Genomic DNA, 21,001 nt, shown 5'->3' with positions numbered 1-21,001 from the left:
CTGAAAACATACTTGTTGTTTATTTGAAATTCAAATTTAGCTGGGTATTTCATATCATATGTGATAATCCTAACTATTGAAGTGCCTGAAATATAACAGGCATTCTGCATTTTTGTTTAGTAAATGAATAAATGAATATGCCATTCCAACTCAGTCAAACTCATGTGCTTTCACTGTCCTTGGTACTGAAATGTTAATTTACATTTTTGTGTCTCTGCACCTTCCCCTCTTTTTTCTTCCTCTCTTTTGTGACTCTGTTGTCTCCAATGTCTCTCAAATGGTGGTTAATCACCTTACTATTACCTCTTTCAGGACATAGTTCATAACTATTTAATATATTCTACCTATTATTGTAACATATTATTGTTTATTTAATCCAGGATAATATCTATATACTATTTTACTACCTAATGGCTGTATTTCTTATTTTTACTTAATCTTATAAATATACTTTAATAATATAATTATATAAGAAATATAGAGGCTTTAATGAACTAGGCAAAATGAGAAGGACATGCATATTAGATTGCTGTGGGATATTTTCATTTTTAGACTCATTTCAGCTCATATAATATGAGGAAGACCAAGTTGAAATTCCAATACTTTTTTATGATTGCCAGTAGAGTTAACAAAATGCAACTTCCTCTGCTTCTACACCCCAATAGCACACAATCCAGTTGGTTTATACCAAATTAGAACAAACATCTGAAAGAACCCATAGAACCACCATACTATGTCAGGAAAAGATAAGCACTTTCAAGCTGATTATATGCTTATCATGTCAATTAATCCAGTATCCCATTAATAAGCTACTGATGTGGACTCAATTGCATCATGATTATCACAACCACCGTGTTTTCTGTTAATATCCTTCTAAAGTTTGTTTAAACTAGAATTTTGATTTCCCTGGAAGAGGTTTTTATTCGAAACTTTCTTGTGAAAGTTTGCTCAATATGGTACAGATTATAAAAATTCACAGAGCCAAGATGTTTTTATTCTTGTTTTATAGAAGAAGCATCATGGAAACTAGTGTTTGTGTGATACTTTTAATACATAGCTTCAAGGAAACTGGTGTTGGAAGTGGAGTATTTGTGTTAATTTTGGTCAAAAACACAACGTAAGACAAAATTTGCTATTCAAGATCTTAACTCTGAACAACCTTGGCCAAATATACACAAAGTCAACTAAAGTGTCCCGCATATATATTTCATCGTGACATATGCAGGTTCAGGTTATTTTAGAGAACTCTGTCAACAGTGAAAGGCACCAGAGCCTCACGCTGAAACCTGTTGAAAATCTTACCGTTGACTCAAGAGTTATAACAATTTCATCTCAGTAATGGAACCTGAACTATCACGTCTTTTAATGTTTACAAACTCTGGCTCTTCAACAAGTATGTCTTAATATATTTGGCAGTTAGCAGGTGTCTCTTGAAAATAGTCGTCTTTTCTCTTCCAGAATAACAAGAGAAAGAAGAAGAAAAATGTTCTAGAAAATGCCTGAATACATTAGGTTTAAAAGTCTTCAGTTTTAAAATTTCTTTTTAAAGTTTCAGCTGATTTCAAAGTCACAAGGTCAGCAAATGTCACAATTAACCCAATCCCAAGGCTTTGATATAGTTCATCAAAATGTTTCTTACATATGGATAGACTCCAATGTATTATCTGCTCTAAATACAACTCCTAGAGAAAAGTAAACTAGAGAAATTACTTACATGTTTCTCTCTTACTTAATAAAGGCTAGATTTATAGGATTACAACAGATAACAGAGCATAGAAGGCCATAGTAGTAGATGATCAGAAACTTCGCTTCTATTTGTGACATGGAGAAAGCATGAGGTCAATAGCATAAGATGACTTCTCAGATGAACCTCTCCCCTCCCTACTGCTTTACAAATGAGACATTTTCAAGTTGATTAAAAGGCCAATCACATCAGCAATATGCTTCAAACTAGACTGACTGACAAAAAGATGAGTCAGCTTAAAAAGACAGTTTTATATAGATGTCAAATTGATGCCATTACGGCTTTACTCACTAGATTTTAATTTACAGTACATTTACTACTAACCTTCACTTCCATTATTTGTGAAGATCTGTTGTCCTCTGACTGTTGCCCTGACAACCACAGTGTGCAAAATCTATTACAAAGTACAAACAAAACGCCTGAGTCAGCTTGTGTGTGCAACCATGTGGATGTGCTTCTATAGGTCTATGTCTCCCTGGTTTCCTCCTTTCTAATATAAATACTCAATTTGTTTCTGGCTTGCTGTCTCCTTGGGGTGTCAGTGCTCATGCTTGCAGGACAATTACTGTGGGATTGCAAGTAAAGCTTTAAGAGAGAGCAAAGCATTAAACCGAACAACTATAACCAAATTAACTCTTTAGTGATCTGTCCCTCTTTTGTGACAACATGTTTTTTGTTAACTGATCTATAAGAAAATGCCAAGTCACTTGAGAAGAATTCAAACTGTCTAGACACTAGGGAATGACACAATAAAGCTCCCCGTTTGTTTTTTGTTTGTTTGTTTGTTTTTAACGTCTGTGTAATGCATAGTCTCCGGATCCCTTGTAAAATACAAAGGTGCATATGCCAGGAAAAACTAATTCTGAAATGCTTAGCTCTCCATATGGTAGAGCCAAATGTAATTGATTTTCACCATTTGTAACTCCCTATCCACTATTGTTATGTAAGAAATTGAAAATGCTCTTCTCACTACAACAATAACTAGGAAATTTTAATTAAAAATACCAACAACTTGAATATACCGTTTGTTGGCATTTGGTTTTTAATGGGACTTCTCTGTTGTGTACCTTATTACAAAAGGAGAGGGAGTACACCAAAGAAACATGGAGATGTCTCTCCTTTTCCTCCTCATGATGTTTTTCTTTTAGATTTTTAGCCTCCAGGAATTTGAACTCCTAATTGTTAAGTACTGAACTATATATTTCTCCCTTTAGCTTCCTTCTGTCGTGAATAGTTGAGTAATTTTATCTCCTACTCAGTATTCAAAGAAATATAAAAGAGAGCACCCTCCGCTTTAGTGCCTTAGAATGTAATCCTACAGAAAATGTAGATAAAATGCTTTTAATCAACTGTTAATTGACTGAACTAAGTTTTGCCAGCACTAAAACTCAATCCTAATCTTAACATAGGTATGCATATTAGTCAGGAATCTTTCAGTTCCACGTGACATTAACTTATCTCAAATTAGCTTCAGCCTAAATGAGTATTAGTGTGTTTGCATAATCATGAAGAATAAGTGTACATTCTGGAAATATTTAAATCAAAGACCTTGATGTTTCCAGGCATTTTACTTTTCTTCTTTTCCTCACATTAATTTTTCTCTGCATGCAACATTTCTTTCCTTTCTCTTGCTGAATAGGATGTTCTATTGGTCAACATTCAGAAAAGAGAAGATGGGTAAAGCTCTTGATAAAACAAGAGAATGCAAATAACTTCTTCCACTCAAAGTGAGAGAGACAGAGAGAGATGATGATAATTAACCTTGGCTGGATTATGTGCCAACTCTGAATCAATCATGGTAGCCACTGGAATAAAGTACTAGCATCAGGCCAGCCTAGGTCACTGTATAATAAATAGTATAACAAAGTGAGTGACAGGTTTTTAGAGGAAGTAAATCACAGCACCATGTAGTAATCATAACAAAGTTAGCACAGAGAATGAATTGATTAGGGAAAGTCTCTGCACAGAAAGACATTTTTGACTTAGTCTAAAATATAAACAGGAGTCTTGTCAGGTAAACAGAAAATGGGGAGTGTTCTGAGATAGGGTACCCTCTGCAAAGGCCTGGAGTTGAAAAATCATGGTATATATATTTTTAAGTATTTCTTATGATTTAGAACACTTCGAGAGTGTTATTTTTATTTTTTTAATGCTACCGTTTGTATAGGAGTGGAAAAAATTTACTTGAAACAATGAACATCAGTGGGACATCACTTATGGTAATGTTACTTAGCTTAGTATTTCAATACGCTTCACAATATAATGTCATACAAGTTCTAGCATTTTACTTAACCCAGTAAACCAGTTTTAGACTGATCACATGCAAATATGAGTGTATTATTTTATATGAGACATGATCTTTCCTTCAACTAGAATGTACAGAAAATGATATTAACATATTATACTGAAATGATTTTTTTGAAAGTAAACTATTCTTAAAATGTTACTAAATATAATGCTAGATATGACTTTAAAAGGAAAATCAAAGAGAAAGAGGCAGATAAGACATGAGAGATATAATCATTCTTGAGAGAGGAAAACATAGTTTGAGATGCAGATTTTTATATAGAGAATCTAAATCTAAAAGTAATTAGAAGGAAAAACTGAAAAGCTGAGAGATGGTTTGCATGTAAGCATGATAGAAAATTCAATTTACAGCAGTAAATATTACAAACAAGCCACGCAAAATGAGGCAAGGAGATTTTCTCCCTCAACAAATAAGAAACAAATCAAGTCATATTCCCAGAGGAAATTTCTACTAAATCTTCAGTAATTCTGTACACAAAATACCATTTGCTTTTAGATCCGCTATAAACCTGATAATTCTATTTGTTCTAGCTGTTATATTTTTCTTTAAATATTCTGATTGGTTATTATCAAACCTTCCATGAAGACTTTAAGATAAGCTACTAGTAGAATAAGAGAGACTTTAGGGAATATACATCCTTTTATTTATCTGGGTAATATATAGTATACCACCTCTAAAATTTCCATAGGAGGCTGCTAAAACATCAAAACCAAATTTGATTGTTACATATTTTACCTTCTGATTATTTTTGTTGTTGTTTATGTTGTAATTTTCCATTTATGCTTATTCTTTAAAATAGATTTTCTTGAGTGGCATGACTGAGTCAATTATGATATTTTTAAATTGCTTTCCAAAAGCATTGTAAAGAATAGTCATGCCATCTTTGGATGTTAATACTAAAAAAATTACAAAAATAAAAAGTTACCATTGTGGACTGAATGCTTGTGTCTCCTCCAAATTCATATGGTGAAATCCTAGTATCTCATGTGATGGTTTTAAGAGGTGGTACCTTTGGGAAGTGATTAGGTAATAAGGCTGGAGCCCTTATGAATGGGATTATGTCTTTAAAAGAAGACACAAAGAAAGATGATCTCTGCTCTCTGCCATGTAAGGAAATGATGAAAAGATGACTATTTGCAAACCAGGGAGGTGACCCTCACCAGACATCAGATCTACCAGCATTGATCTTGGACTTCTCAGCCTCCAGAACTGTGAGAAATACATTTCTGTTGTTGCAACCACCCAGTCTATGATATTTTGTTATAGCAGCCAAAACTGGCTAAGACACTTACTAACCAAGATATTTATTGCCTGGTCAGATTTATTTTTTAGGTAGATTTCTTGTGGCAATGGGGAGTAGAGAGGTGGATCAGTTATGGGACAAAGTGAAAACACCACAGGAGGCGGGCTGCAAGCCCAGCCCCATGGAGAAGTCTTCTTTCTGTAGATGTTTTATAAGGGTTTGCTGAGTGCTGCAGATGCTGAAGACAGTCATCACTGACTTGCAGGGCTTGGGAAGGCTCTCTGTAAGAGGCTTGGATGAGCCTTCATTATTCCAGAAATGTTGACTGAACACAAGCTATATAGTAGAAACTGTGCGAGATGATGGAGACACAAAAGCAAATAACCCTTAGGGGCTGTCTTCAAGTAGGTAAATTTAGTGGAGAACACTGAGATGCAGCAAGTTATTCTTAAAACAACATGCCTTGGATTGGTACAAGCAGAGTTAATTTCCAAAGTTTTGAAAAGGTTGAATTGAACAGCTTTGCCAGTGCTCCTTCCTTCCTTCCTTCCTTCCTTCCTTCCTTCCTTCCTTCCTTCCTTCTTTCCTTTCCTTCTTTCCTTCTTTCTTTCTTTCTTTCTTTCTTTCTTTCTTTCTTTCTTTCTTTCTTTCTTTCTTTCTTTCTTTCTTTCTTTCTTTCTTTCTTTGTTTCTTTCTTTTTCGGAGGATCACATTTTCAGAGTTCTTTACTCTGCTGGATGTGGAAAATCCAGTTCATTCTTGTATATTTCAAAAAGACTAACAACATACAATAATTGAAGTTACAAAACAATGTTGTCCTGTATCCTGATTCCATCTTTCTTTGAAGTTCCATAGATCATGACAGCAATGAAATGGAAATGTAGATGTTCTAAAAGGTTATACTCAGCATATACATATTTTTCCCATAAAGTAAAGAACCTGTCAGAAAAAAACTCTGCATTTCCCAAAACAGTAAGTACCTAATGTGACGTGATATTATACAGTGTAAGGTAAGGAAAGGTTAGGTAAGGTAAAGTAATAAAATAATATAATATTTTATTGTTTATCTTGAAAAAGGTAGCATGTGGACATTCTTGTGCTCTGATCTGCTGCTTAAGAGTGACCTGGGGCCTGGATGGGTACATCTGTTTGTGAGGGAACATCTTTTCATGGTCTGGGCTTGAAGTACATGCCTTTGTTCTTCTTAGGTACCTGCATCAGTGGCTCTCAGGCATGCCTCCACGTTTCTATATTTCAGGCCCCACAAAGGATGGGTCCGTCCACTGCAGTATAAAGTGGAGAGAGCAGCTATAGGGGCCGTAAAGGTAGCTGAATGAACCTGCTGGCCAGGAGGGCACCCACAGATCACCAAGGACCAGATCCCGCATATACTTTCTCTCATCTTGCTGTAAGTAAACTCTCTACCACCGGAGGCTGGTGTGCATGTTGTCTCGTTTCAGTGACCTTGAATCATGCTGGATTTTTCCCTGGTGACACTTATCTGCCTTTTAACCTTGGCCATACAGCCTGGCCACCGAATGAACAGTGAAATTATATATATTTACTTCTTTAAAATAGCTTATAGTGTATTGGACCTAATGTAGTGGACATAAGTTCTTAGCAGAGGTTCCAGTGCATATTAAAAAAAAAATCAGTAAGTGTTAACTATTTTTATTTACATTATTTCAGGCAGAAACATACCTGAGCAGATGCCACAAAATGTTTAGAATATGATATATTAATGCATTAGTATGGGCTTTTGAGACATTATTAAATTATCAACTTTAATAACACCTAGATGTGCAATCTTTGTAACGCTGTTTATTCTCCATTACTTACGCGTAAATGGGTATATTACTGGTGATGACCTCACTAGTTTATTAAGAAGAAAAATGCAATAATACCAATGAAATGCCTCATTTGTTTACTTAGTACTTAGTAAACACAAAATTAGTGTTAGCCATTATTATCTACTTTGTTCTAATTCCTTGAGCCTTCTGTATTCTCCCAGTGTTTTCTACTCCTATCGTGAAATCTTTTGCTTTGCTAAGAAACTAATCTGTGTCATATGGAATGTGAGAGGTACTGGATTATTTTTATAATTTTGGAGAGAGGGCTCAAATTCAATTTGGAGTTACAGAGTTGAAGTAGTGTATAAATATTCCTTTTCACAAGTGAAGCAAGCATACATAATATTTCGCAATGTGTGCAGGATAATAAAACACTAAATACTATATTTATAATTAAATTTTAGAATGTGATGGCACATAGTTTCATGATCATCTGATAGAATAATAAGACTACTGAAATGAGTAGGCAATTTCTCAGAGAAAATTGCATGAGACAAGATGAAGTAGGACAAAGAGAAAAGAATTAACAAAATTGGTATATCACAAGAGAAGTCCTAGAATGAAACTTTGGTAAAACCCAACCCAATTTTAATGATGTGTTATATTATCTCAGAAGCTATGTGGGCCAGGGAGTTCAGATTCAAATATAGAATGATGCTCAAAGCAGAATGTATATTGACTAGTTTTTCGGTCAGCATGAGTGGATGTGTCCTCACTCACAAAAATTAGGCTTAGTGAGGCCTATGTAAATAATATAAGGTGTATGTGTTTTAGATTAAAGGACATTTTAAGCCAACATAGAGAACATATTTGTTCTTACTAACTACCAAAAGTAGTTATACTCACATAGGGCTTTCTTCTGCATGTACAATCTCAGTAATCTTTTACTGCCCTAAAATTGGTTCTGATTTATCTACTTGGGCACAGGACTAGTCACCCAAAGATAGTTAAATACGAGGATGAATAATTCACTCTAGTTTCTTCCTGGTTGTGGTAACAAGTCCATAATTATATCTAATTTAATGTAATGTTTATGACAGCTAAAGTTAAATTTTAGGTGCTAATTAGAGATGAATAATATCAACTTTTTAACCTTACAATAATGCTTTGTATACTCAGGGCCTGTCAGGGTTTGTTGAAGTCATTTTTGCTTTACCTTCAAATTACTTCATTTGAACTCATTTCCACCTTTTGCAGATGATTTATATTCTAGCTCTTTAATAAATTTTGGTTTTGCTTTTGAATTCTGAACTGTAGTTATGGGAAAAATAAAATAATTTGTTAAAGCAATTATATTTAATTCTAACAACTCATTCATGATCAAGCGGACCAAGGAAGATGTATCTTATGCTAAATGATGTGAAGAGCTATGTCATGAAAATATTCAAACCTGGAACAATTAGTCTCTTGTCTCATCAGCTTCTTATAAAGTGTGGTGAGGTTGTTACATTACATTCCCATGAAATCAGCTGGCTTTCAATAAGCAGCTTTCTCAAGTTTCAGGTAGCGATAAATTTTTGTTGTGGAGGGAAGTAAAACAATTTTTCAGCCTTAATAAATTGAAAGTAGAAGAATCTTCCAAATGATCTTTAAATAAGATAAGAAATTCAAAACCTGTTGGTGGGTTTATTGTGAAGCATGAATATTTAAGATCAAATAAATATAAAAAGCAAGTATTGACTTGTAGCAGTCACAGCACCAGTTTTCCTTCCTTCAGAGAGAGAAAAGGAATTTTAAGTATTTGATATGTCAAGCAAATTCTTTTAAAATTAATATTGCCACTGTTAGTTGTTATGATATTGAGTTTTCATTTTCAAGTTAAAGGAATTTTACTCACTTGGGCTCTTGCCTAGTACCTGTAAGATAAATACATCTATATCTAGCCATTTCTCTCTATGTATGCAAATAGATAGATATATATGATGATAATCCTTGCAACTATATCTGTCTATCATTTGCATACAGATATTAAGACAGAAAATCATATTTTTAATTCAATTGAAGTTGTCGGGGTATTCTTTTTTTAAGACAGTCTCACTGTGTCACCCAAGCTGGAGTGCAGTGGCATTATTTCAGCTCACTACAACCTCCACCTCCAGGTTCAAACAATTCTCATGCCTCAGCCTCCTAAGTAGCTGGGATTATAGGCATGTGCCATCACACTTAGCTATTTTTTTTTTCTTCTTGCATTTTTAGTAGAGACAAGGTTTCTCCATATTGGCCAGGCTGGTGCCGAACTCCTGGCCTCAAGTGTTCCACCTGTCTCAGCCTCCCAACGTGCTGAGATTATAGACATGAGCCACTGCACTTGGCCCAAAAGTTCAGTCCTAATTTTAATGATTTGTTTTTGTGTAAGTGAAACAAGTCTTTATTCCATGACTATTCTGCCATATGGTTACAGAAAGGGTTGAGTTTTCAGTTCTCCCCACAAAACTTGCTATATCCCTATGTTGATATATCTGCATGAATCACATTGTCTAGCCTAAATACTGAGGCTCATATGTGCTTCTGGAGAAGAGTAAAGCCTCCTCTTTGTATGGCATGCTCCTTCTTTACCTCATTCTATGAAATCAGAATATTGTTTAGTTAATTACCAGAAATATTATCATTATAAATAATGTGAAGTAATTTACAAGCCTAGTAATACTGATTTTGATTAATTCAGTTCACAAAATCCCAACAATTCTAGAGCCTTGATATGGTTTGGTTTCATATTGAATTGTAATCCCCAGTGCTGGAGGTAGGGACTGGTGGGAGGTGACTGGCTAATGGGGGCGATTTCTCATGGTTTAACGCCATCCCCACTTAGTGTTGTTATAAGGATAGTGAGTTCTCATGAGAGCTGGTTGTTTGAAAGTGTGTGATGCCTCTGCCCTCTCTCTCTTCCTCCTGTTTGGGCTATGTGAAGTGCTCACTCCTCCTTTGCTTCTCTTGTCATTGTAAGTTTCCTGAGGTTTCCCCAGAAGCCAAGCAGATATCGCCATGCTTCCTGTACAGCCTGCAGAATCATGAGCCAATTAAACCTATTTTCTTATAAATTACCCAGGCCCAGGCATGTCTTTATAGCAATGCATGAATGGATTAATACAAGCATTCAATAAACTTCTGCTTTGAAAATAAAATGAAGTTAAAGTGGAGCGTTGTTAATAGAAATGCTTTGGACTTCACAGAGGTGAACAGCTGTGCATGCCTAGAAGCAGATTGGTGTTCTTGTCTTTATAAGTTAAAACAACAACAACAACAACAACAACAAAAGACCAGAGGTACAAGCTGAATGCTTTTGTATATTGACTCTTAACTCTCACTTCACAGAATGAAGACCTTAAATTTGTGGATCTCTGCAGATCCACTGCATCAGTTCTTACCTGAATCAACCTTGATTCTCTAATAGTAGCTGCAAAAGCTACAACATGCATTTGTTAAGAAACTGATTTAGAACCTCGGTTGAATTTGTTTGCTTTATTCTTTTCTGTGAAAATAATAAATTATCATCACATCCTTTTATCTTGCATTCCTTTTCCTATAATTTCTTCTTATGTTTTTTTAAAAGGCAAGGAAGCACTAGGACAGTTATTAATTATGATTTTTCCCATGTTTCAAAAAAGGGTACCTCTTTATATTAATCACTTCAAAAGAGATCTATGCATGCTCTGTAGAGCTTTCAATCCATCTCCAGAATCACATTATTAAGTTGAAAATCCTACCATCTTAATCTTTGAAGACAGACAGAATGTATAGGTGTATTACTAAAATTCCATTTATAACTGACTTTCCTAGAAATAAATATGGCTGTGTATCCTAGACTTTCATTACATGTTAATAAATTTATTCTCTGACTTATCCATTTTAATTTTACAATATACAGTTGACTCTTGAATAATGTGGGGGTTAGGGGAACTGACACCCTCCACAACAAATATCCACAACAAATATATGACCTTAGACTTCTCAAAAACGTAACTACTAATAATCTACTGTTCACTGGAAGCTTTATCAGTAACATGGACAATCAATTAACACGTTTCATATGTTTCATGTATTATACACTGTATTCTTACAATAAAGTAAGCTAAAGAATAGAAAATGCTACTAAGAATATCAAAGGAAGAAAAAATATATTTATTGTTTGTTAAGTGGAAGTGGATCATCATAAAGGTTTCCATCATAATAGACTTACTGTTCACTAGGCTAAGGTGGATGAGGAAGAGGAGTGGTTGGTCTTATTGCTTCAGGGGTGAAAAAGGCAGAAGGAAATAGGAGTAATAAGTGGACCTGCATAGCTTATACTTCAAGGCTTAATTGTACTTGCTTTTGTTGACTGATAATCTTCCTGTACTCACTGTAGATTTTATGAAGAAGTCATGGTGGACTTTTATTTGACACTCATTTCTGCCAGGCACAACAACTTCAGCCCTTCGTGAATAAATTATGGATCGGATAAATGATCAACTTTACAATTTGATCTAGCACAATCAATTTATCTGGTACAAATTTAAAATTTGATCTAGTACATTTACAATTCATCTATTATACAGATGAAACTTCACAATTACATAACATACAGACCTTGCTATTTCATTTCCCTTTTATTAGAGTAATTGGGAATTTAGATTAGAATTTATTTCAAAGATCTGTATTCTCGAGATTGATCATTTTATTTCCCAATATTTCAAATAGGGCAGTCCTTTTGTTTTATTGTCATTTATACACGTAGACAATTGGGGGAATTTATGAAGGTTAATCAACATAACCGTTCATGTTAACATAATCCAAGATTCTTGGTTTCTTCAACTCTCACAGTATCACTATCTGGCTTTTTCATCAATTAGGTGCTCTCCTCAGACGTGTTACTGAAACAATAGAAAGAAGTTTGATTATGAAAAATATGCTCCTACTCATTCTCTTTGAACTGAGACTGTTCAACACTGGAAGGTAAGTATATTAAAGAATAAAAATATTAGTTGACTAATAATTTTATATTAGTTATGAAAGTATGAACTTCCAAAGACATCCATTTATACTTTCCCTAATCTTAGAGCATTATAACACATGCTAATATCATAAATATTTTCTCTTTACTGTGACATGATGGGAGTAATTGCAAAAATGCTTAAACTATTCACTGTCCTTTTAAACTGTAACTTGACTGATTTTCTGAAAGACCCAGATAAAACAACTATATCAAGTGTAAAGATATGATACTTTACTGATTAAGTAATGTAACAACAAGATATTGAGAAACGTAAGTATGAATTGAGAATATATTATTTATTATGATTGATGCTAGAAAATGTATTCTATGCTTTCTGGCATATGACTCAAAACTTAAATTGTTTACCTCTTGATGTGGAGTACTATTTACATAAATTTAATATTGTGTGTTCATTTTGTTGATTTTGATAAAAACTGTTTTCAAATGCTGGCATTTAAAATGTTCTTATTTTACATCAATTACCTTAATTATTGGCTTAATTATTGAAAAATTAGTTTTTTAAAAAATTTTAAATTGAAATTTTGGACTAGAAATAACTTCTGTAAAATTCCATAGAAAGTTTTAATTTAGAAAATGACTTTGTGAGATGTGAATATTATTATTTTGATTTTATAACCCCAAATTAATTTTCTGCATGTTTTTTTAAATAATTAAGTGCTTTTCATTCAAAATGTTTAAACTTAAAATATCTGTTTTCCAGAGTATTGAGAGATACATTGAAAATACATTGGAAAGACATAATTAAAAATAATTTTATATAACTATATATTTGAGGATACTTTAAAATATATATTATATATCACACATATAATATGGCATTTTGTATCTAAATCACATTCACTTAACTGTTAGCTAACAGGCCAAAAGGTTATAGTTAAATTCATTACTTATATGGTGTGGGGTAGTACTTGATCTCAGGTGAATAAACATGAATAAAGCATGAACCCTGGTCTCTAGGTTTTTCACAGGCTGTAATAGCAAGTGCATAGTTAAAATTTATATTATGTTTTTGGCTATTATCAAAGGCCTAATTAAGAAATGTTCAGATGAGGCTATTTACATTTTTTTCTAGAAATTTATCTTAAAAATTGTTACTAATTTTTTTTAGTTTATATTATTTATAGTACAAAATTTTGTTAGAATTTATCATCAGGAAAATTGCAATTTTCTAATTATATTTTATATTATTCCTTGTTTTATGCTTAGACCTATGTTTTGTTTTCATATGTTCTGTGGCTTCAAGGGATTTTAAAAGTAATCCTGAGTTTCAATTTGCAAATGAATTAGCTTGTTTTTCTAAAGCAGTATATCATGTATTTCTTTAATTTTCTTGTTCCAGTGAGCTTTTGCCAGAAATCCTTTGGGGAAGTAAATACATAAATATATAGCATGCGATAGTTCAGTTAGATACACACAGCTACCTTACTTTACTTTAGTGTCATACAATGGAAAAAATCTGGCTAGAATCAAAAGCACTAACAAATTAGAGATTCTCAGAAAGAACAGAAAAACAAACAAAAAAAACCTCATACATTCATATTTAGTAAGCACTTACAATGTTGCAGGTACAGATAAACATGGCATAATCTCTTATCTCTACGGGCTATTAGCCAAATAAGAGAGAAAGGAAAATGGTTTAAGAGCAAATATTACTGAGACAAGGTATCTACACAAGAATAGACAGGACAGGCCTCCCTGAGGAGTTTCTGCCTCTGCTGCACTGTGAATAATAATAGAAGTTAGCTTCATGAGAATCAATAGAAACAGTGTCTTAAGAAGTAAAAATAAGATTTCCAAGGTAAAGAATCCTGGGGGAAAAAAAAGTGGTAAATAAAGTGCTTCGGAATAATTAAACCAAAATTAGCATTTTTAGAAAGGACAGAGTCTGAAGAGATAAAAAAATTTAAATAAAGAATTATGTACGTTTATAGAAGACCAAGCCAAATGTTACAGTACCAGAAAGTAAAGATAACATTTGAGAGGGGAAGCCCTAACCCTCATACTGTACACCTGCATGCACTTCTTGACCCCAAAAACCTTTGTCTAAGTAGCATCTTGCAAAAATGTAAATTATGGCATTACATTTATGAGTTGCTCCTTAACCCAAAATTTTCCTGTTCGAAGAGCTTTTCAGTAACTCACCTGATGTTCGCATAGTGGTAACAGGAGTGGTTATGAATAAAATCCCAAATATCTGGATCTCTTATACTCTGAGACATGCTGTTTCTATTTTACAATAATGATACTATATTAAAAGCAACGTTAAAATGTCAGTGTCTTTCAATAACAAACCTTTATTTCTTGCTCATGGTCTGTAGGTCAGTGGCAGTGTTTTTGGCAGACCATGTGGGACATGGGCTGTTCTCATGGTGAATCACAGCCTTTAAGAGTTCAAGGCGGCCCGGTGCGGTGGCTCACGCCTGTAATCTGAACACTTTTGGAGGCCGAGGCGGGCGGATCACGAGTCAGTAGATCCGGACCATCCTGGCTAACACGGTGAAACCCCATCTCTACTAAAAACACAAAAAGTTAGCCGGGAGTGGTGGCGGGCGCCTGTAGTCCCAGCTACTTGGGAGGCTGAGGCAGGAGAATGGCGTGAACTCTGAAAGCAGAGCTTGCAGTGAGCCGAGATTGTGCCACTGTACTCCGGCCTGGGCGACAGAATGAAACTCTGTCTCAAAAAAAAAAAAAAGAGAAAGGAAAAAAAGACTTCATGGCAACCCCCAAGCATATGAAAATTCTGTTTGAACATGAGATATGTCACCTTCATGACATTCTTTTAGTCAAAGCAAGCTGTGTATGCAACATTGACAGGGATAGGAATTACATCCTTCCACAAAGCAAAACAATGGCAGTATAAATATTTACTGAAAAATAATAGGTTGTATCATAATGACTTTGAATTTAAAAATCTGTAAATTCCAAGAAAACAATAACTGGCAGCTAGAGAATACTGGATTGCATACAGGCTGTTCACATACAATGTAAGGTAAAAAGACAATTCAGAAGTATGTTGGAAAATGACAGCTCAACTAAAATTCCTAGGGGTGGAAATGAACACCTAGATTCCAATTTCTATTTCTTGGAAGAAGGTGCTTATAGATAAAACATAAAGAGAAAAATATTAAACGGGAGTGTATTAGGTTGTCCAGAAACCACTCCAAAATAAATATGGAGAAACAGAGCACTGAGAGGAAATGGATAGAAAATGGGGAACAAAAAGAAGCCACCGTATGTCTAAGCCAGGAAGACACCCTCACTGGCATTAGGGCTCCTTCATCTGCTTTGAAACTGATTTTGTACCTCATTGGGAGGCAAAGCCTTTCTAGTGAGTAGTAAAAGCAGATGTTGCTTGAACACTCCTCTGAATCTTTAGAGGAAAGTGCTGCCTGATTGCTGAATAATAGAGGAATATACATTTTTTCTATAAAAGTTTTTCAGGGAACCTGAATCAATAGAATGTATACAGATATATGAAAGGGAATTTATTATTGGAATTGGCTCATTCGATTATGGATGCTGTAAAGTCCTACGATGTGCTTTCTGCAAGCTGGAGAATCAAGAAAGCTGGTGGTGTAATTGTGTCTGAGTCTTAAGGCCTGAGAACCAGGGGAGACAATGGTGTAACTCTTAGTCCCAGGCTGAAGGTCTAAGAACCAGGAACTCCAGTGTTCAAGGGCAGGTGAAGATGAATGTGCCAGCTCAAGAAAAGGGCAAATGTGCCCTTCCTCTGTCTTTTTGTTATGTCTGGGCCCTCAGTGAATTAGACAATGCACACTCTCATTAGTGGGAATGGATCTTTTTTCATAATCTCCTGATTTAAGTGCTGATCTCTTTTAGAAACATTATAAAAGACACAGGCAGAAATAATGATTTAGCAGCTATCTGGGCATCCCTTAACCCTGTCAAGTTGACACATAAAATTAACCAGCACAATGTTAGTCAATTCTAATTTGACAATTACAAATTTGTCCCTTATATTGATTGAGTGCCTATCTCCACTTCACTAGTTAGAATAAACTAACATTTCTGCTGGAATTATATATATATATGTGTGTGTGTGTGTATACACACATATATATACACATATATACACATATACACATATATACATATATACACACACATATATATACACACATATATAACTGTTTTCATTTTCCAGACATTATAAAACTATTTTGCTGAGGTACGAGTGACAAACAGAAAGCTGGACATATTCAATGTATATACCTAGATAAGTATACGGATAAGTATACACCTGAGAGATCATTACCACTATCACTCAAAGTCCAGATACATATTTTTTAGTGGATACTATTTGTAGCCAAATATATCCATGTACCTTTAACAGTAATAACATTTGTGAATAATTAAGAATATTTTCTAAAGTATTTCCTAAAGAATCCAAAAAGAAAATTTGTCATTAGTTTAAATCAGCAATTCGATATACAGCATTACAACGCCATAATATATATTGATTGATGATCAAGTGTGGAATTGTAAGTATCTTGCCAGCAATTATGTAGATGAAGTTATTTTCCCCATGCTGAAACGTGTGAACAGTTTGACTATAACTTTCATAATATATCTTTTGAATTACTAGTTAAGGGACCATAATAAGAGCTGTTATGTAGAATACTTGTTCTACCAAATTTCTAGGTGTTTATCCTTCCATAAGGCATTTTAAGCCCCGTAAACCTGTTTTTCTATCAGTGAAATAGCCAAAATGTTAGCAATTGGCTATGTAAGGTTCTTAGAAAAATTAACTGTGACAGCCTAAGGCAAGTGCTTACCAAAATGCTTAGCAGATAATTACTTAAAAATAATGTTGATGGTAAAGGTAAATGATATAGTTTGGCTCTGTGTTCCCACCCAAATCTCATCTCCGCCATGGTAAGACGTGCTTGCTTCCCTTTCACCTTCCTCCATGATCATAAGTTGCCTGAGGCCTCGTACTCATGCTTCCTGTTAAGCCTGCAGAACTGTGAGCCAGTTAAACCTCTTTTCTTCATAAATGACCCAGTCTCAGGTAAAAAAAAAAAAAAAAAAAATGTATAGCAGTGTGAGAACAGACTAATACAGTAAACAAAAAATATTTTTTGAAAGAAGTTGATCTACAAAAGTGATATAGGCATTTTAAAAGGGGTATTTCCTAAATGACCCACAACAAATCTTTATGCACAGCCGCTACTTCTACAACTTTGCAGCAGTCTATTGTTTCACCTGGATTTTTCTGTAACTTTCTATAATAAAATACTGTTTTATCAGTTTCTATACACTTATCTCTTAGTAACTTCAACTATATTTGTAACATCATTTTTTAAATATTTATGCTGGGTTTTTCTTTTTCTACCTGGCTTTATTGAAGTAGAATTGACCAGCAAAAAGTATATATTTAAGGTATACAACTCTATATTTTGATGTACATTGTGAAATAATTACCACAATTGAACTCTTTAAAATATCTATCATCTCACATCTTTATTATTTTTTCCTTTCTTTTCTTTTTTTTTTGTTTGTTTTTTAGTTAGAACATTCGAGATGTATACTCTTAGCAAATTTCAAGTATATGATGGTGTTGTTAACTATAATCACTTGCTGTGCATTAGATCCCCAGAAATTATGCATCATGCATAATTGAAACTTTGCAGCCCTTGGCCAACATCTTCCCATTTCTCCCTCCTATAAAGACTCTGGCAACCACCATTCTACTCTCTGCTTATGTGAATTTGACTATTTTGGATTCCACACGTAAATGAAATCATGCAGTATTTGTCTTTCTGTGTCTGGCTTATTTCACTTATTGTCACAAATGCCAGGATTTTGTAAATTTTTAAGGCTAAAAACTATTTTATTATGATATATATATGGTCATTTGCCACTTAATGACATTTCTGCCAATGACAGTCCTCATATATGACAGCAGTCACGTAAGATTAAAATACCATATTTTTATTGTATCTTTTCCATGTTTAAATATGTTTAGGTATACAAATAGCATTGTGTTACAGTTGCTTACAATATTCAGTGTAGTAACATGTCGAACAGCTTTTTAGCCTAGAAGTAATAGGTTCAACCATATAGCCTATGTATGTAGCAGGATATACCATCTAGATTATTTAAGTATGCTCTATGGTGTTTATACAACAAAATTTCCTAAAGACGCATTTCTCAGAATGTATCCTTGTTGTTAAGCAACATGTGACTGTCTTATTATTAGAATTAGTAGTTAGTGTAACCATTATCATCATCATCATTACTGGTTAATTTGGATTTAAATTTTTAAATTAATTTTGATCTTTTGTAGGAAATTGTAAATTTTGCAAAAATATTCCAGTGAATTAGTAAACAACTTTTTTTCTGAAAACATTTTTATTTTTATGTATGTTAATAATATGTCATTTTCATCTTTATCTTATAATTTGGCCTACTCATCTTTTTAAATTTCTTTAAACATTTTGATTTTTTAGTTTCAGACATAAAACACTTAAAGTTACAGTGGCTGAGGGAGAGAGCAGTTACTTTCTTTTCAACATAGACTTTTAGTGGTGAGCACTCCACTACCGGCAATGGAGAGAGACTGTATCATCAAAAAGGGCTAACTCCCTTTATATAATGACACCATCATTCTCTACATTTGAGGCAAAAGGAATCCTTAAACCCTAAACATAATGTCCACTTTTCCAACAGCAAGGTGAAGTTTTGAACCTTCTAATTAAAGCCATTTCCTGAAAGTTATACATACCCTGCCTTATCTTACCGTCCAACCGCAGCTGTTAGAGAGGTCAGGACATACAATCCCTGTTGAAGTGGCAAGGTAATGTACCCCGCTAAAAATAATTACTCTATTATTAAAGAAGAATGGAGAGTGTAAACAACCAGATGATATAGGAGTTAAGAAGGAATTACTTAAGCAGATAACAAAGTCATGGGAGTCCTTGGGGGCTTTTGTTTTTCATGAAAAATAGCCCCAAATCATTTTCTAGCAAGCAGCAGCCTGCAAACTGGAAGCTTGCACGTATGAATGCTGGCAGGAACTAACGACTAGACATTTTCAAAATGGCGGCTCCGTCTTCTCTTTGTCAGCCAAGTGTACAGTAAGAAGCAGACAGGATGGCACCAATCAACTGGAAAGTCTATTTACATAATAAGATTAGGGTGGGACAAGCAGCCTTCCTCAAGCACTATGTAGACTTCATGCCTGATGGAACCAATGTGTGAGTCCTATGTAAATCAGGTACTGTCTTATCTAGCCTGCCTATAAAATCTGCTGAGATTCACTGTCTCCCACTTTTTCAGAGGTTTCTCTCTCTTGCAAGGAGCTGCTCTCTTCTCTCCATTCTTCTGTCTATTAAACTTTCCACTCCTTAACCCACCCACATGTGTCCCTGTCCTGAATTCTTTCTCAGCCATGAGAAAGAACCAGGGTATGTACCCCAGACAATGTAGTCGCTTCATAGAGAGTAAACAACAACTAGTTAGTTGTTTCGGAACAACCAGCAGTTTTTTCCAAAGTCACTTGCAGGGTTTGTTTATTCATTTTTAAATTTTCTACTTTCTAGCTGATTAATTTATTAATCTTTATTATTCTATTTCTTCATTTTCTTTAAGAGATATTGGACCTCTCAGCTGAAATCCTACAAGCCAGAAGATACTGGGGGGCCTATATTCAATGTTTTTAAAGAAAACAATTTTCCAAGAATTTTATATCAAGCCAAACTAAGGTTCCGAAGCAAAGGAGAAATAAGATTGTTTTCAAATAAGCAAATGTTGGGAGAGTTCGTTACCACCAGGCCTTCTTTACAAGAGATCTTTAAAGCAGTAATAAACATAGAAAGAAAAACTATTATCAGCTAATACAAAAGCACACTTATATACACAGACCAGTCACACTATAAAGTAACCACACACGCGAGTCAGCATAATAACCAGCTAACAACACAATGACAGTATCAAATCCATACACATCAATATGGACCTTGAATGTAAATGGAATGAAGTCCCCAGTAAAATGGCACAGAATAACAAGCTGGATAAAATAGCAAGACCCAAAAGTACTCTGCCTGCAATTCAAGCTCTTTCGGAGGCCAAGGTGAGAGGATTGCTTGAGGTCAGGAGCTCAAGACCAGCTAGGCAACATAGTGAGATCCTGTCTCTACAAAAATAAAAAATAAAATTAGCTGAGTATAGTGGCATGCACTGGTTGTAGCAGCTACCTGGAAGGCCAAAGCAGGAAGATTGCTTGGGTCCAGAAGCTTGAGCCTTCAGTGACCCATATTACACCATTGCACTCAAACCTGGGACACAGAGCAAGAGTCTGTCTCTTAAAAAAATAAAATAAAGAGAAAAACAACATAATATACATTCTTCTCATTACCTCATGGCACACACTGTAAAATTGACTACATAATTGGATATAAAACAATCTTTAGCAAATGCAAAAAAAAAAAAAATCATATCAGACACACTCTGGACCACAGCTCAATAAAATAGAAGTCAAGACTAAGAAAATTGCTCAAAACCATGCGATTACATGGAAATTAAACATGCTCATGATTGACTTTTTGTTAAATAATATAATTAAAGCAGAAATCAAGAATTTCTTTGAACCTAATGAGAACAAAGATACAGCACACCAGAAACTCTCAGAGGCAGCTAATGCAGTGTTAAAGGGGAAACTCATAACACTAAATGCCCACATTAAAAAGCTAGAAAGATGTCAAATTAACAACCTAACATCACAACAGAAGGAATTAGAGAAGCAAGAACAAATCAACCTCAAAACTAGCAGAAGACAAAAAATAACCAAAATTAGAGCTGAACTGAAAGAATTGAGACACAAAAATCCATTCAAAAGATC

Source organism: Macaca fascicularis, chromosome 5, assembly GCF_037993035.2.
Source record: "Macaca fascicularis isolate 582-1 chromosome 5, T2T-MFA8v1.1".
Taxonomy (NCBI): Eukaryota; Metazoa; Chordata; class Mammalia; order Primates; family Cercopithecidae; genus Macaca; species Macaca fascicularis.
This window is presented reverse-complemented; position numbering follows the sequence as displayed.